Genomic DNA, 18,197 nt, shown 5'->3' on the forward strand with positions numbered 1-18,197 from the left:
CTTGTTATGGCTTTATGTTTGGATATTGTGATGAAATGTGATATGATGATTAGACTGATATGATTACATGATGATGTTATGTATATGTATGCTATGGTTAGGGTACCTGTTAGCTTAGCCTATTAGAGTCGTACCTGCATGGGTGTCTTTCGGGATCACCACCTATTCAGGACTGCGTAGTCCGACGGGACCGTCAGTCTAGCATAGATATAGATATGATTCGAGTGATTCGACGGAATCCTCGCAGCCTGATTGTCTTAGTGTTTTCTCCGGGTTCGCTACAGACCAGTATGTCCTAGGTGCTCCCCTAGGACACCGAAGACCAGATTTCCGTTCCTACGGGAGCGCATGTTGCACGTGTTCGGGAGCGTGCCAGTTATTGGGTACCATTTTCAGGAATCTAATAGGAAGTTAACAGGCACCTAGTGGGACTAGTAGTGGGTCCTTTACTGAGTACTTTATACTCACTCTTTCCATGTCACATTTTTCAGGTAGAGGCAGGGGTAAGGGCAAGGGCAAGCTGGCGGGCGACCAGAAGTGACCGTGGCGAGCCATAAGAATTTCTGCTTCCGCTTTACACCCCGTTTGAACATTTAGTACTTGAGTTTTTATTTTTCTTTATTTACTATTTCGTTTCTTTAAAAGTAGATATGGCCCGAGTAGGATTTTAATATTTGTTTACATTTTGTACGCTACCCTGATTTGTTTTTTTTTTTTTTTTTATAAATAAAATTCTGAGGTTTTATTCATTTTAGCCAAACTTTGTGACTTTAATTATGTTATTTACATTTAGTAATGACTTCGGCTCAGTATAAGGAGTTGGGTCTTTACAAAAGTAAGGACATCCTATGTAAAAATTTTACATAAGACTTAACCATGACATAGTCACTTTTATGTTATAGTGTCGTTTACTGTTTGAAACTGACTATCTCGATTATTGATGACCTAGATAACTTAATCTTAATCCTAAGCTAACTATAAACTCCTATTCACACGAGATTATCCTTAGATTTGCATAGATGAGAACAGCTCTTTAGCGTTGGCCTTATAAGCCTCCCATTTTAAGGGTAAGATCAGGTGAATAGCTGAGAACACAAAGTACAAGACGGAATTCACTCATACCCGTTTTAGATTGAGTAGATAGGTTGTTCTCTTAAGGTATGAATTCAAGTCTTGAACAAGGAGCCCAACCCTCTCATTGGCCGAGAGGGATTTGATTTATAGGTTGGACCTTAAACCAATTGTTCAATAGTGGATCAGTGGGACTTTAGGAGCAAGATATAGTCACGGGATAAAACGGTATTGACCAAGCCGAGCTTACGAAAAACCTATGAAGGATTAACTTACTAATCATGATTATATAAAATGGACACAAATATATCCATAGTGAGGGGACTGCAACTACGGGACTTTAGTGAAATGACCTGTTAGTTAACGAATGTTAATTAGCTCGATCTAAAAGAGTTTAGCCAGTTAACCTCAAATCGTTGGAGCCCACAATCTATAGGTCCATAGATTCCCCTACTATCTCATATGGAATAAACTTAGAACAATGTGATTGATTGATTCAAATTGTTTGAATTAGGTGAGGAGAGAGAAACCGACAAGTATATGTGATATCGTCATGGTTTAGAAATAGAGCTTTATGTTTAAATACGATTTAAATATCAAAGAAAATGAATGTGGATTCATGCTCAGAAGGCTAGAATTAGTTAAGGAGGTCAAAATGGTAAAAAATCAAAATGTTGACTTTTGACTTGAAAGTCAAAGTTTGGCTTTGACTAAAATGGTCAAATGACCATTTTGCCCCTTGACTAAACTTAGTGGGAAAAATCCAATATTTTGTTGGATAATCCCACTAACTCTTAGTGGGCTCAGTGGAGACTCATGATGATAACACTAAAACCCACTAAGAAAAAATGAAATGGTGAATAAATCCACTAATGGTTATTAGATTTCCACTATTTCCCAATTCACCTTTCCTAAATTTCCATTACTCTCTTACTCAAATCCTTCTTTCTTCGGATCCCACAACCCAGTTCTTTGTCCAAAATATAATGGGTCAACTTAGTGGTGGTCCAAGTTCGTGATTGGAGAATTTTCTAGTGATTCAAAAACTACAAAGGTTTTTGTTTGTAAAACCCTAATACATGTAGTTTAATTTTATGCATGTTTACGTTAGCAATTAGGATAATTTTATATCCATTTTCGCTATGCATGTCTAATTTCTATCATGTGGTATCAACGCATGCTTAAATTTACATGTTGTAACGCCCCAAATTAAGGTAATTTATTTTAATTACGTTAAGTTTAATTTTGACTAATGTTGGAGTTAATTTGGATGTTAAATTGATTTAATGGTTGAAATATTTGATCTGTGAACATTGGTATTTATTAGATATTTTGGAAAATATCTAATTGGTGAAAGTTGGATTTTGATTAGGGTTGTTTGTTTTAAGAAATTTGAATCTGGGAGAAATTTGATTAATTATATATGATGATATAATTAATTGAAATTTAAAGATAAAATAATTATATTATAAAGATAATGTAATTATTTAAGGTTATTATTTTTTGGAAGATAAAGAGATGTGATTGGAGAGGGGGAGAATAATTGATTTAAAAGGGGGATTTGATGGGTTTTAAATAGCCTTGGAAAACGTGGGAACTCTATTCATTTTCTTCTACAAAGAAAACCCTAATCCCACAAAACTCTAGCCACCCCCTTGTGCCGTCGCTCGCCGCCGCCCTGCGTCGTCGCGTTTCCTCCATCAAACAGCCATCGTCCGTCGAGGATCCTCCATCGCAAGCCGAATCAATCACCGTCACCGTCGTGGTCTTCCATCGTTCCGTCAAGTCGTCTGGCGTTCGTGCGTCATCGTCGAAGCCCAGCGGCATCAGCCATCCGTCGCAGCTCCCCGTCGCTCTCCGTCAGTCGTTCTTCAGCCGCACACGCCAATCGTCTGCAAGCCACGTACAAAGCCACCGAGTCAAGCAGCCGCTTCTTTCCAGCCGCACGCATGTCTTCGTGTCGAGCCTTCTGCAGTCGCTTCTCTTTAGTCACGCACGTGTCTTCGCACCGAGCTGTTCGTAGCCGCACCTTCTTCAGCCATGACTTGAAGCCACCCACAAGCAGTTCTTGAAGGGATGAAAACCCTTTACAGCGGAAGAATTACAGAAACTCAATTTTAATTGGAACCTTAAAAATACCAATACATTGGCAAAAAATAGAAAAACAATTTTTTATGGTTAAACATGCTTTGAAGAAAAATACAGAGAAGAAAAACTTACGCTCGTGGACGACTCTGAATCTATCAATCACCAAATTTTGGGGCACCACCACTTGGAAACCTTCCCATTCTCTGATTGAGATGGTTTGTGGGAACCAAAATTGGAATAAGGGAATGGAGAGAATTTTTTCAGAGAGAATGGAGAGTCTTCTTCACAGAACTCACTATTGTGATTGTTACGCAAAGAATTCCCACTTCTTCTGACAAAAGAAGTGGAAAGTTGGAGATAATAAATGGGAACGTGGAAAAACCACCCATGTTCCCTATTAACTTAATAATAATTATTAAATTAATATATATATTAAACTAATTAATTAATTTAATTTAATAATTAATTAATTTAATAATTAATTAAATCATATTTAATTAATATTTTCATTTAAATCATATTTAAATGAATATCTCTCGCATAACCTATAGTTTTAATTTAATTAATTTAATTAAATCAAATTTAATTAAATCAAATTAAACTAAACTATTAATTAATTCTCCAATTAATTAATTTCTAAATTAAATATTTTATATTTAATTTAATCCATAATTTGAATCATATTCAAATGTAAATTTCTCTCATAACCTATAGTTTTAATATGTATCATATACACATTAAATTTTTAATATGAATCCAATTCAAATTAAACTAATATTTGAACTTATTCAAATATTTTATTCTCTCGTAATTTAATTTTGAATCATATCCAAAATTAAATTTATATAATAAAGTCTAATAAACTTTATATTATAATGTATCAATATACATTATATTGATTCTCAAAATAAATTTGAACATTTCAAATTACAACAAATATAAATAAATCTCATTACTCTTTATGAGCTAAGAAGGGGACCTAATGGACCTACAGATCAAAAGCTACAACGATATGAGATTAATTAGCTAAACTCATTAACTACATTAATCAATATTCGTTAACTGTGTGTACACGCCACTAAAGACTACAGCTGAACTCTTCTCACTGTAGATATATTTATGTGTCCATGGATATAGACCAATACCAGTAAGTTAGTCCTTCACAAGTGTTCGTAACACCAGCTGGGTTGAATTACCGTTTTACCCCTGAGTACCTTTAGTCCTTAAATACCAATGCTCCTCTAATGAACAACCTGTTTATGGTCCACCCACTAAACAGAAAACCCTCTCGTGTCATAGAGAGGGTAGGGCCCTTTGTTCAAGTCCCGGAGACACTATTTAAGGAAACACTTATTTACTTACCCTAAAGGTGGGAAGGAGTGAGTTTCATCTTGTGTGATTATGTTCCCAGCTCCCCACTAGGTCTTGTCCCCAAAATAATAAGCATATTGAGTCAGCAATTTGGCCACTCTCACCCGTACAAATCAAAGGACAATCCCTCGCAAACAGGAGTTCATAATACACTCAGGATTAAGACTAAGTCACCTAGGTCATCCTAATGAAATAGAAATCCAACTAGTTAACGGAGTTACATCTAGTGATTACTATTTCGTGGTCCAGTTTTATGCAAACTCATTGCATAGGATACCCTCACTCGCATGTCGCATACATGAACACATTGGATCAATGTATTTTTATCAAATACAAAGTGAGTCGTATCCATAGTGTTAACATGATAAGGTAACCAACCTTAACCCTATACTATAGACCCTTTAAGCTGATCTTGAACATTGATCCCCGTATGTCTCTACATACTGTTCAAGACTCATCAAACAGCTTAGGATGTTAGTTTATTGGATTTAGGTTATTAAGACAAAACTAATAATATAATCAATAACACTTATTGAAATTATAATAATAAAACACTTTATTAATGACAGTCAATTGATTATATTTACTATCTACGAGTTTTATGACATAAAACCCAACAGTTTTGCCTTCTACCTGAGCCACCCTGTCTTCTAGCCTAGCTGCCTAACTGTTTCTCCTTAGCCAAGCCGTTTTCAGCTGCCAGTCCTATTTTTGGTCCTTCTTCCCACCTACTTTGGTAAGTTAATTTGGTTTTGGCATGCCCAGCAAATATTGATTTTGAATCTCAAATAATTTAGTTTTTGATTAAATTGAATTATTTTTCTTAAAGGATTGGTTAGATCAATTGGGAGTTGAACTGTGGAACTTTTCCAGTTAAGGGTAAATTGAATTCAACCTCAACTTTGGGTAAATTGAATCAATTTGATTTTTAATCCTTAATCAGCTGTTAATTAATTTATTTACTTTAGTTATTGGGTTCCCTTGCTGAATAGGACTTTACTGTTGGAAAGCTTAACCATGACGGTTAGGATAATTTTAGTTTTAGCTATTCTCCAGGTAAGAGATTCTTCTACTAAACCTTCGTATTGAAGTGAGAGCTTGCATGAAATTCTTCTATTATGCTTTGAGGTAGCTGGTATGCATAATATGATCATGTGTATGGTGATTGGTAGTCATGATTAGTCCATAATTATGATGACTGATAGATCCGATTGAGATATGTTTATGATGATAATATTTGAATACAAATGTTATGATTGATACTTATGTCATGTTTATGATGATGTGATGATATGTTCATGCTATGGATAGAGTGTACTATTATCTTTATCTATTAGAGTCGTACCCACATGGGTGTCCCTCGAGATCACCACCTTTTTATGACTATGTAGTCCGACGGGATTGCAAGTCTAGTATGACATAGACATGATTATGAGTGATTTGACGGGGTCACTCACAACCCGATTGTCCTAGTGTTTTCTTCGGGTACACTAAAGACCAGTTTATCCTAGTTGTTCCTTTTGGTTCACCAAAGACCAGATATGTTCCCTCGGGATCATAAATTGCATGCGTTCGGGAACGTACTAGTTAAGGGGTACCACTTTACAGGACTCTAATAGGAAGTTAACAGGAACCTAGCGAGACTAGTAGTGGGTCCCTTATTGAGTATATTTTTATACTCACTCTTTTTTTAAATTTTACAGGCAAAGGTAGAGGTAAGGGCAGAGGGAAGCTGACGAATGACAAGAAGCGACTGTGGTGAGCCATAGGTAACACTTTTGCTTCCACCTTATGTTATTTGTTCAAATTTCAGTATTTATGTACTTTCTTTTCATTTTTCTCCTTTTAAAATTAGATAGAGCCCGAGTTAGAAATTTTATTTTTAAAATTTTATTTCTATATACATTTGTTTATGATTTTTATTGAGTAATTTAAGATTTTGTTTTATTTTCTATTTTAATTAAAGAAATTCTATTTATCGTTTAATTAGTAATGACCTCGGCTTAGTATAAAGAGTTGGGTCGTTACAATTGGTATCCGAGCCTATGTTTGTAGGTTTTGTAGATTGACTTACGATGTAAGTTTTTGTTTTACCCCTATGGCTAATACGGTCCTTCGTCACTTGCCAAGTATGTTTTATGATTGAGATGATGCTATGTTTTTAACCTTGCCTGAATTGAACTAGAAAAAATGCTGGTGAAATTTAGAAAAAATTTAGAAAAAATGCCGCCATGTAGAGATTATAGGGCAGGCAGAGAAGCTAGACGTACCTAGCCTGAAGAGCAACCTGCTGTACAAGCTGCCAACCCTACTACAGCCGTCACTCAAGCACACCTCGCTACAATAGAGAAGAGATACCAGGATATGCTGAGAGATGCTTTAGCACCATTTCATGCTGTCCAACAGACCCCGACCGCCCCTCCTCTAGCTCCAGTGGAACCCCAGCTCGTGCCAGACCAACTGTCAGTCGAGGCTAAACATCTGATGAGACATTAGGGAACACTTTTGCTTCCGCCTTATGTTATTTGTTTAGATTTCAGTATTTATATATTTTCCTTTTATTTTTCTCCTTTTAAAACTAGATAAGGCCCGAGTTAGGATTTTATTTTTTAAAATTTTATTTCTATATACATTTGTTTATGATTTTTATTGAGTAATTTAAGATTTTGTTTTTTTTTTCTATTTTAATTAAAGAAATTCTATTTGTCTTTTATCGAGTAATAACCTCGGCTTAGCATAAAGAGTTGGTTTGTTACACATGTGGTGATTTCAAATTTATTAGATAAATTATGGTTGAACTAAAAAGGATAAATTATGATTTTGGCCCTAGATTAAGTGGTTTATATGATGATTATTGTAATTGGCCTTGGTTTTGTGGCTTAATTTGCTTTTTAAAGGGTCTGTAATTTTAGTAGAGTCATTAAAGTTGAAAATAGATATAATTGAATCAATCGGGAGAGAGAAAAGGTAAAGAATTGATGAATTTAAAGGACATACTCGAAATGTCGTTCTAGACCCCACGGTCCGACTATGACTTGGTTCTTGACCCGTTACATCATGCATAGCCCACTTTGCCACTCATCTGGCCTGACCCAGTTTTTTTTTTACGTGCTCCGCTTCTGCCCGCTCGATCTAGTTTTCTACTGGTCCATCTGTCCTGACCTACGTTTGAGGTATAGCATTGGGTTTGGGCCGGTTCAAGCCCAATCAGTTAGGTTTTGGACCAGTTAAATGATTTTTGGCCGGTTCAGTCCAAATTTGCTGTGTTTTCAACTCGTTTGGTTGGTTCGAGAGTAGTTTATTTACTCCACCAAATTATTAATATCATAGATTAGATTTTAACTTAATTTAGAGGCCAAAATCAATCCATTTTAGGGTGTTAATAATTAAATTATGCATGTGATGTATGTTTTACTTACTTTTAAATTTTATGTGCATAAAGTATGTCATATAGATTTGAAATCTCATCATAGGTTAACATGTTCATGCATTTAATATATGTTATAATTGTTATAATGTATAGTAAGCATGTTCATTAATTAATATGGAAATTAATTAATTGTTTAATTAATTTAATTAATTTTGATTAAATACAATTTAATGAAACTAATTAATTAATTAATTAATTATTGATTTATTTAATTTGGTATAATTTAATTAAAAGTTAAATAAATTAAAATCCTTAGTATTTCTTTATAGAATGGTTATATAATGCACAAATGTATGTTATAGGTTAGTCTAATAGTTTTTATAAGTGTTATAAAATCAAGTAGACTCTTAAAATCTATAACAAAAATAAGTTGCATACTCACCTAGGTTAAACATATCAACCAATTTTTCATAGAATTAGGTCAATATCTTGTAAAACTAGTTACAAGAGACTCACCTAATTTGATCTTGTCCACAAGTCAGATAAGATGACTAAGGTTGGAGGTTCTTAAGTTGACGGTTTATGGAACACCCGCTACCTAGAGATCATAATCAGTTATTGAGCCTAGTTAACCTAGTTTTATGAGCATGTGTGAGAGGTGGGCGGTAATAAAACTGGTTTATCACCTACGCATCGTAGGTTAAAATCCGGTATAATAGTTATCTTAGATATTTCACTTAGATTTAGGATTTGTTTAAGTTAGTCTAAATATAATCCTAAAAGGTAATGAAATGTGCTTAAAACCGTGATATAACACTTTAGTTAAAGAGAAGTGGTGTGGTTTTAGCTCTAAGATTAGATCACACCATAAGATTCTTATAATGCGCTTGCTTCTCTATCCTGGAGAGACGTTCCCTTCGGAGGGTTGTATTATAGGATTCAGAATACCATGAACTCCAAATATGGATAGGTTTTCTTCGATAGGATTTCATATTGACTTTCCACTTTCGGTAGCATGTTGTTATGATCTATGAGATCCAGAAATGGTAGGTAGTGATAAATAAATGCTATAAAGAATAAAATGTTATTCTAGAGTTAGCATATAGTCAAGATTGTCTTGATTCAAAGGAGGAGCAATCGACTACTCTTCGGTGGAGGTTCTTTTAAACCTTTGAAGTATCGTTGCAAAACATAATAATGAAGGGTACATTATTAGTACGTGCTAAAATAGATTGGTCCATAAAGGATTGTAGCTTTTTTTACTAAGAGAATATTTTTGTTTTTTCAGCATGAATAACTCAAGAGTTTAACTTTTAGCTTCAAAAAAATTTAATGGCGATAATTATGCAGTATGAAAATCAAATCTTAACACAATACACTTGACGACTTAATATTTGTCTTAACTGAGGAATTTCCTCAAACCCCTGCCTCTAATGCCAACCAAACTAGTTGGAAAGCATATGATCGATGGGTGAAGGCTAATGAAAAAGCCTGTGTCTATAGTCTTGCCAGCATGTCTGATGTTTTGGCCCTTAGCCACAGTTAAAGAGATTATGGATTCATTAAGGGAAATGTTTGGGCAACTAGAATGATTCTTAAGACAGGAGGCAATCAAATACATTTTACACTAAGCATATGAAGGAGGGGACCTCTGTTAGAGAACACGTTCTGGACATGATGATGCACTTCAATATCAGTGAAGTAAATGGTGGTGATATCGATGAGGCTAATCAGGTTAGCGTTATCTTAGATTTCCTTTCGAAAAACTTCATACTATTTCAAACGAATGCGTCTCTGAACAAGATAGAGTTTAATCTAACAACCCTTCTGAACAAGCTCTAGTGATTTCAAAACATTACCATGGATAAAGGGAAGTAAGTAGAAGCAAATGTTGCTACGACAAAAAGGAAGTTTTCAAGAGGATCGTCCTCTAAAACCAAAGCTAGACCATCAAAAACTAATGCTCAATTAAAAATGAAGGAAAAGGGGAAGACTCTCAAGCAGAACAAGGGAAAGAAAGCTGCAAAAAAGGTAAGTGTTACCACTGTGGCCAGAACGAGCACTAGTTAAGGAACTGTCCAAATTACCTTGTAGAGAAAAAGGTAGATACAGAAACGCAAGGTAAATATGATTTACTAGTTGTTGAAACATGTTTACTTGAATATGAAATTTCAACCTAGATACTAGATTCACTCTCAAGGTGGGAACATGAGAGATGGTCTCAACTGAAGTAGTGGGAGATTTAAAGGTGTATTTTGAAGATAGATATGTGTCATATGTAAGAATGTCTTGTACGTACCTCAAATGAGAAGAAATGTAATATCTATCTCTTGTATTTTGGAACAAATGTATAAAATATCTTTTGAAATTAATGAAGCGTTCATTTTCTTTAAAGGTATTCAAGTATGTTCTGCTATACTTGAAAATAACTTATATTAAGACCAACCGGAGCAAATGTTGTCTTAAATGAAAAAATGTTTAAAATAGCCGAAACTCATAATAAAAGACAAAAAGTTTCTTCTAACGCCTATTTATGGCACTTGAGACTTGGTAACATAAATCTCAATAGGATTGGGAGATTGGTTAAGAGTGGACTTCTAAGTCAGTTAGAAGATAACTCTTTACCTCCTTTTGAATCTTGTCTTGAAGGAAAAATGACGAAGAGATCTTTTACTAGAAAAGGTCTCAGAGCTAAAGTGCCTTTAGAGCTCGTACATTCGAACTTCTGTGGATCAATTAATCTTAATTCTCGAGGAGGGTACGGATAGTTCATTAGTTTCATTGATGATTATTCGAGGTATACAATCATGTTTACCTAATGCATCACAAGTCTGATTCTCTTGAAAAGTTCAAAAATTATAAGGCTGAAGTTGAGAATGAATTAGGTAAAACAATAAAGATACTTTGATTAGATCGATGTGGTGAGTATATGGACTTACGAATCCAAGATTATTTGATAGAACAGAAATTCAGTCACAACTCTCTATACCTAGTATTCCTCAGCAGAACAATGTATCAGGAAGAAGAAACTAAACTCTGTTGGACATGATTTGATCAATGATGAGTTTTGCTCAGCTGCCAGATTCTTTTTGGGGATATGCTTTAATGGCAACTGTCTATATTTTAAATAATATTCCCTCTAAAAGGGTTTTAGAAACAACTTACATGCTATAGAACTTGCTCAAATATATGATGTTTTTCATTTACCCATTTTAAGGAAATATATAGTAGATCCATCACATGTGTTGCGAGAGCAACCAGTTGAATTGAAAGAAGATTTGAGTTATGATGAAGAGCCAGTTCAGATTCTAGATAGAAAGGAACAAGTTTTGAGAAACAAGACGATTCCACTCATAAAGGTTTTATGGAGACATCATGGAGTGGAGGAGGCAACTTGGGAACTAGAAGATCAGATGAAGAAGAGATACCTGATACTTTTCAGTTAAGGACATCTAAATTTCGAGGCTAAAAGTTTCTAAGGAAAAGGTAAGTTGTAAACCCGATATTTTCTTTGGATTTTTTTTAAAAAAAATGAAAGGAATAAAAGAAAATAGAAATTAAGTATATAATTTTTTATATATAATTAATAGTTTTTATAAAAATAAAACAGCGAAGACAAAAGAAAAGGATATAAAGGAAGAAAAAATGAATAGAGAGAGGAGAAATTCCCTTTTTCTTTTTCTCCTTCTCTTTTCCTCCATCGCCAAGCTTCTTTCATTCCATTCTTCACCATTTTCTTCATCATTTCTTTACCAAATTTCAAATGGGTTTCAAAGGGTAAAAGGCTGAGAAAGGAAGAAGAAGAAGTTAAAAAAAAAATGTATGTTGAAGAAGACAAGAAGTTTGCAAGACAAACTTCCCTATAGTTCATTAAGCACATCCCTGGTCTTTTATTGATTTCTAGCTGTACAAAAAGAATTAAGAGGTGAGGCTTAAATTTACTAAAAGTTAATTTATTTTCAAACAAATTTTATAAAGAAAGCTTGAGCAAATTCTGATGTTCATTGGGTGAATTTTGATAGAGAAGGCAGGGCAGATTGTTTTCACGCAAAATCAAAAGATCTATGGTCTTGTTTAGTATTTAAGGGTATACTGGTAGAGTTAGGATCTCTATTTGATACGGTTGGAAATATTATTCAATTTACTACAATGTTCATGAAGAAATCGTGAACCAGAAACGACTGAAAATAAGTTAAATTGTAGGGACAAGTTAAAGGGGTCGTGGTGTATGCGATTGTTGGAATGGTTCTGTTTCGAGGGATGTCTGAGATTATGCATAGGGAACCAGATTTATATGTCTTCAGGTAAGTTATAGAGGACCTAAAACAAAAGAGTTTGACATAAAGAACTCTTATTTTGGTTAAGTATTCGAAGAGTTGTGATCATTTGAATTTCATTCTGCGAATCTTGAAAATTTTGAGAAATGTGTAGAATATGGTTTTATTTCTTAAAGTTAGACTTCTTAAGCATCATCTTTAGTGAGTTATATCAAGCATTATATTTTAAGATCATAATATTTAGGTTTCTAATGCTTGGTTTTGGTTGTTTGATAAGCCAAGAGAAAATTGGTCGGGTTTACACACCGGGGAACTAGTATAAGACTATGGGTGACAAAAATAAGTTTTGAAAATGATTCTTTTTAAAAAAAGAAAAACTGTTTTTTATAACTAAATGTTTAACGTGCTTGACTACGAGTTTATAAATGATATATGATTTCTAGGTATAACTTTCGTGTATGAGTTTCAAGCTTAGATTTCATAATTGAATCCACATGTTAGCACATAATTAATGAGTTTTGAAAAGCAGTTGAAATGGTGTTTGTTTAAGCAAAGAATAGTTTAAGCAAGAATTATTTTAAGATTTTCAGTTTTTCCACTAACAAACTGAGTAAGTTTGAGTTTATGCAAGGTTAAGATAAGCATACATGTTTTAATGTTTTCATATGCTTTATGATATTTCCATTGACTACATGACTGAGATCTTGACCCTGAGGCTAGAGGATACCTGTTTGCATATGATATTTCATATACAAACAGGTTACGTTTCGTTGTTTACGTTGAGTGTACTCTGTGACAACGATGTTGTCGTGAGTCCTGAGCGAGTCCTACTACGATAAAGACGATGAAATTGTTTGGCGAACCCCACTACATCTAGAACTAGTAAACGGTTGTTGTATTGGGCATGCCCTATACAACGTAATGAAGTCATGTTAGTTAAATAGTTTATAAACAGAAAATATCTTGCTAGATTTTATAGATATACGTATTGAATGTTTGAAGGAGCTATTTTCTGAAAAATATTTACAGTTAACGCTTTGCTTGTTAGTTTTATAAGCTTTCACAGATTATCATGAGTTCTGAATTACAGTTTTGAAGTATTGTCACTTACTAGGCTTTATAGCTTACCCTTTCAAAAAATTTTACCCACTTTCTAAGTAGAGATCGAGTTCCTGGTGCTTGATAGACTGCCTTAGTCTGCAGAAGCTCAAATATCGATTGCCAGCACGTGGTTAAAGTTGGGCATAGGGTCTGTTGTGTTTTTATGTATATAACTTTGTATGATATAGATACTCTATAGTTTGTGTAAGCTTTAGGAGCTACAATTGGTTAAGATGTCTCAAGGTTTACTTGTGAAATCTGTTATTTCCAGGTACACTTCATGTATATATATAATTAGTCTAGGTTCCACTGTGTTGTATTGCATGTATAATAGTTTATATACTAGATTAGCAAGTTTATCACGTTAAAGAATTCAGCAGAATCGACAGATATCGATAGAGAAAAGCGTTGTCGGTTGGCTTCACGCCGTCTTTCGGTCTAAGCTAGCAGGTAGTCCGAGAGGGGGTGTGACAAAGAAACCTTCTATCCTTTTACCATGCTTAAGTCAATTAGAATACTCTTATCCATCGCCACCTTTTATTATTATGAAATTTGGCAAATGGATGTCAAGACAACTTTTTTTAATGGAAATCTTGAGGATAATATCTATATAGTTTAACTAGAAGGGTTTATAGAATAGGGTTAAGAACAAAAAGTTTATAAGCTTCAAAAATCCATTTATAGATTAAAACAAGCATCTAGATCCTAGAATATAAGATTTGATACTGCAGTTGAGTCTTATGGCTTTAAGCAAAATGTTGACGAGCCTTGTGTTTACAAAAAAAATTGTCAATTCCCTTGTAACATTCCTAGTTTTGTATGTCAATGATATTCTATTCATTGGGAATGATGTAGGATATCTTAATGACATCAATGAAAGATTTGGGAGAGACACAATATATTCTCGGAATCCAAATAGTTTAGAACCATAAGAATAGAACATTAGTCATGTCTTAAACATCTTATATAGACAAAATGTTATCGAGATATAAGATGCAGAATTCCAAAAAGGGTCTGTTGTCGTACATATATGAAATTCATTTGTCAAAGGAACTATGCCCTGAGACACCTTAAGACGTTGAGAATATGAAAAATATTCGCTATACTTCACCTGTTAGAAGTTTGATGTATGCAATGTTATGTACTAGACCTGACATTTGCTACTCTATAAGGATGGTCAGTAGGTATCAGTCCAATCTCGGACGTGATCACTGGACAGCGGTTAAGAAAATTCTAAAATATCTTAGAAGAACAAAAGACTACATGCTCATGTATAGTACTAAGGATCTAATCCTTACTGGATACACAGATTCTTATTTCTAAACTAATAAAGATGCTAGAAAGTCAACATTAGCATTAGTATTCACTCTAAACGGAGGAGCAACAGTGTGGAGAAGTGTAAAGGAATGGAAGCTGAATATGTAACAGCTTGCAAAGCAGCAAAAGAAGCAGTATGACTAAGGAAATTCTTGACAGATCTAGAATTCGTTTCAAATATGCATCTGTTAATCACTTAATACTGTGACAGCAGTAGTGCAGTTGCAAATTCAAGAGAACATAGAAGCCATAAATGGGGAAAGAATATCTAATGCAAGTACCATCTTATTTGAGGGTCACCTACAAAGTTTAGGTCTACGATGTCTGTAAACTAGGATAAGTGAGAGGCTTATTGGGCATGTGCCCTAGTTTATTGTATTTATATGTTCATTGTACTCATATGTATCATTCTCTCTCATAATTAAATTCAACGTTGTTGCATCCCACTAGGTGTTTTAGTCCAAATGGGAGTTTGTTGGAATTTATGTCCTAACACTTGTAGTTTGTAATCATATTTTAATCAATAAAGTCATTATTGAAAACTTAAATACAATCTTAAATCCTATAAACTAAGGTCCCGAGGCTATTTTGAGTAAATTTGAACTTTATCTAAAGATGTAAACATGGATCAATTTCGAGTATATAACCTAAATAGTCTATAGTATATGAATAAAGGTTGGACACCTTATACAGAAAAACTATGGATGCAGCCCGCTTTGTAGTTAGTACAAATTAGGTGATCCTGAATCATTTATGTAGAGACATGAAATTTAGGACATCCTATGCAAAAAAGTTTACATAAGATTGAACCATGAAATAGTCACTTTTATTTTATAACGCTGTTTACTTTTTATACTTACGAGTGCATGTTTTTTTTGCTCTTAATTTCTGTTTTCTAATATCTGGAGCTTTATAAACTTCATCTTTTGCAGGAAAAAGCAAAATTGAGGATGATGAAAAAGAAGAAGAATTCTGATACCAATGATTCATACTGGAGCAATCTTTGGGGTAGGCCTAAAGATCAAAGAAATTTAGGTAATGATCGACTAACAACCTTCACTAATTTCTCAATTTATTTATAGTTTTAAATTTGTCTACTTCCTTATGTGGGATCATACTTTTGATCAATATGATGTTGAGGTAGACATCTCGATTAAATGAACTTGTTGATAACATTTACGATAGGTATATTGTTTAGATCTTCATAATATACATAAAATTTTTAAAGTTAGTCATAGTATTAAAACTAACATTTTAAGTAACTTTAGAGTCTGACGTCACGAGCCTAGATAGAAACTGGAAAATTTATGAATTATAATTTAGGTTGTTGATAACAAATTTATTTTTTAGTTGTGTTTGTTTCCTCCCCATTTTCATATTTCTTTAAAAGGTATTTGAGTTCTTGGTTGAATTCTTAAAACAAGAACATTTTTTAAGAATACAATATACATATTTATTAGTTTTGTTATATGATAGAAACCTCTTTGTGGGAAAAGAACACCAAGTACTTTCACATTATTGTCGGTGTTTTCTTATATGATAGAGACCTCTTTGTGGGAGTTGAATAACAAGATATCTTCTTCAAAAGAAGCTTGTGATGCTTTATGTCTTTTCTTATCAAGTTCAAGGTACTTTTGCAAGTTGAGTTCATTTAACATAGAATTTTTTTTTCACTTCAAGAACAAATCCAAAAAGTCATTTTAAGCATGGGAAGTAGATTTTCAGACTGAAAATTGTGGGCTTCAATCTATGTAAGTAGTTTCTACATCCCTACCAAAATACATATTTGACTATTGTTGTTTAATGTATATTTTGTATCATTTTAGTTTTGATGAAAGTGTTTTCTATGCTTTAAAAGTGCACTTTTATTAATAATAAGTGTAATGATGATACCTACAACTATTAGTAATAATCGTAACAAGTGTAATGTTCTTATGAAGTTAGGGCATGGTGGAAAGGTTTACAAACATGTGGAGTTCAATATAACCTCACCATCACCACCACCACAAGCCAAGAATTTGTGTTACAGTTATGATGTTTAGTCTATCCTTCCAAACTTGTGACTTCATAAATATTCTTGTGTTGAATTGGTATATTTGAGTTCTGTCCTTTACAAGTTTGACCAAGGAGACTAGCTCCCTCTAGCTTTTGTTTCTGCTTTGATGACAATCATGTATGACTTGTGAACTTTAGAAGTTATTTATAGTCACTTTCAATTCTGCTTTAGTTTCCCTTTTTAACATCACAACTTAGTATTATTTTTGTACTTCCCTTGATTTAAACTTTATTTCTATAGTTTGTAATTACGACGTTATTTCTATAGTTTGTAATTATGGACCTAACCCAATATTATTGATTTCTTTTTTTTTCCCCTTAAAAGAAGAATTCAATATTTAAAATTCATTTATAAGTGATATCCGACAGAGAATGGCTAGGGTATGAATATTAAAAAATTAACTTGTGTGTTTTTGTGGTTGTATAATGTTTATATGTGTGGATTACCTGAAGATGGATTATATTAACTTGCAACTTTTCAGACCCATCTAGGACGGACAAAGCATGGAGTTAAGGTATTTATTTTTTACAACAAATCAATATTATCAATAACACAACCCTCTTATAAATTCTAAAGGTCTATCATTTGACGTGTATATATTTATGAAGTTCGATCATATTATAGTTTAATATTGTGTCGTTCACTTTTATATTTTATGCAAGTAAATTTTCGATATCTTCTATAGCATAAGAAGTTATATTCATTCTGATTTTAATATTAGGTTAACCTTTATTCTCTATGCAACTTAGTATTATACGAGTCTCTGTTGCAACTTAGTATTATACGAGTCTCTATTGCATAATACTTTTGTGAAAAAGATGGTGTGGCACTCAAATTTTCGTCTCTACCGGCTATACATGCTCGTAATTATGCAAAGCCCATTTTTAGCTTTAAGTTTTGTTATTTGTTGTTGGTTTTGGACTTTGTGTGAAGTTTTGTAATTAATTTAGCTGAGTTTGTGGGTTGAATTTGGTATTTGCGATTCTGTTTTTCTTCTTTTTCATATGGATGAATTTGTAGATTTCATTTTTAGTGATGAAATTGTGCTGTAAGGCTTTCCATTTGAATACCATCTACATTTCCAATACCAAGCTTAGAAGTTATAGAAAAGAATAATTTACAGCCAAGCTTAGAAATTACTATTGTTGAAGTGTGTATGTGTTGTATTGTTGAAGTGAATGTGTATTGTGTTGTTGAAGTGAATGTGCTGTATTGTTGAATCAATTTTATTTCCTTTTATTTTCTTATTAGGTTTTGCCAGAATCCATTGGAGCAGCGAAGCCATATTTGCGGCAATTCATTGATGTATAGGCATTTTTTTAGGTTTGGTAGGAAAATTTTTGGTTTAAATGTAGTTATTTAAATAGCTTGTTCGTAAAAAACCATATATGTACCAACACTTAAAAGCGATATTGTAAAGTGTATCTTTCTTTATATTAAAGTGTTTGCCGTTTCTTTCCATATGTGATTGTATTGGTCTGTATAATGGTATGTGTAATGGCAGGGCAACATGAAAAACAAGATTCAATAAAAAATAATGCAAGAA

The sequence above is a fragment of the Cucumis melo genome, chromosome 5 (assembly GCF_025177605.1).
Source record: "Cucumis melo cultivar AY chromosome 5, USDA_Cmelo_AY_1.0, whole genome shotgun sequence".
In the NCBI taxonomy this organism is placed as follows: domain Eukaryota; kingdom Viridiplantae; phylum Streptophyta; class Magnoliopsida; order Cucurbitales; family Cucurbitaceae; genus Cucumis; species Cucumis melo.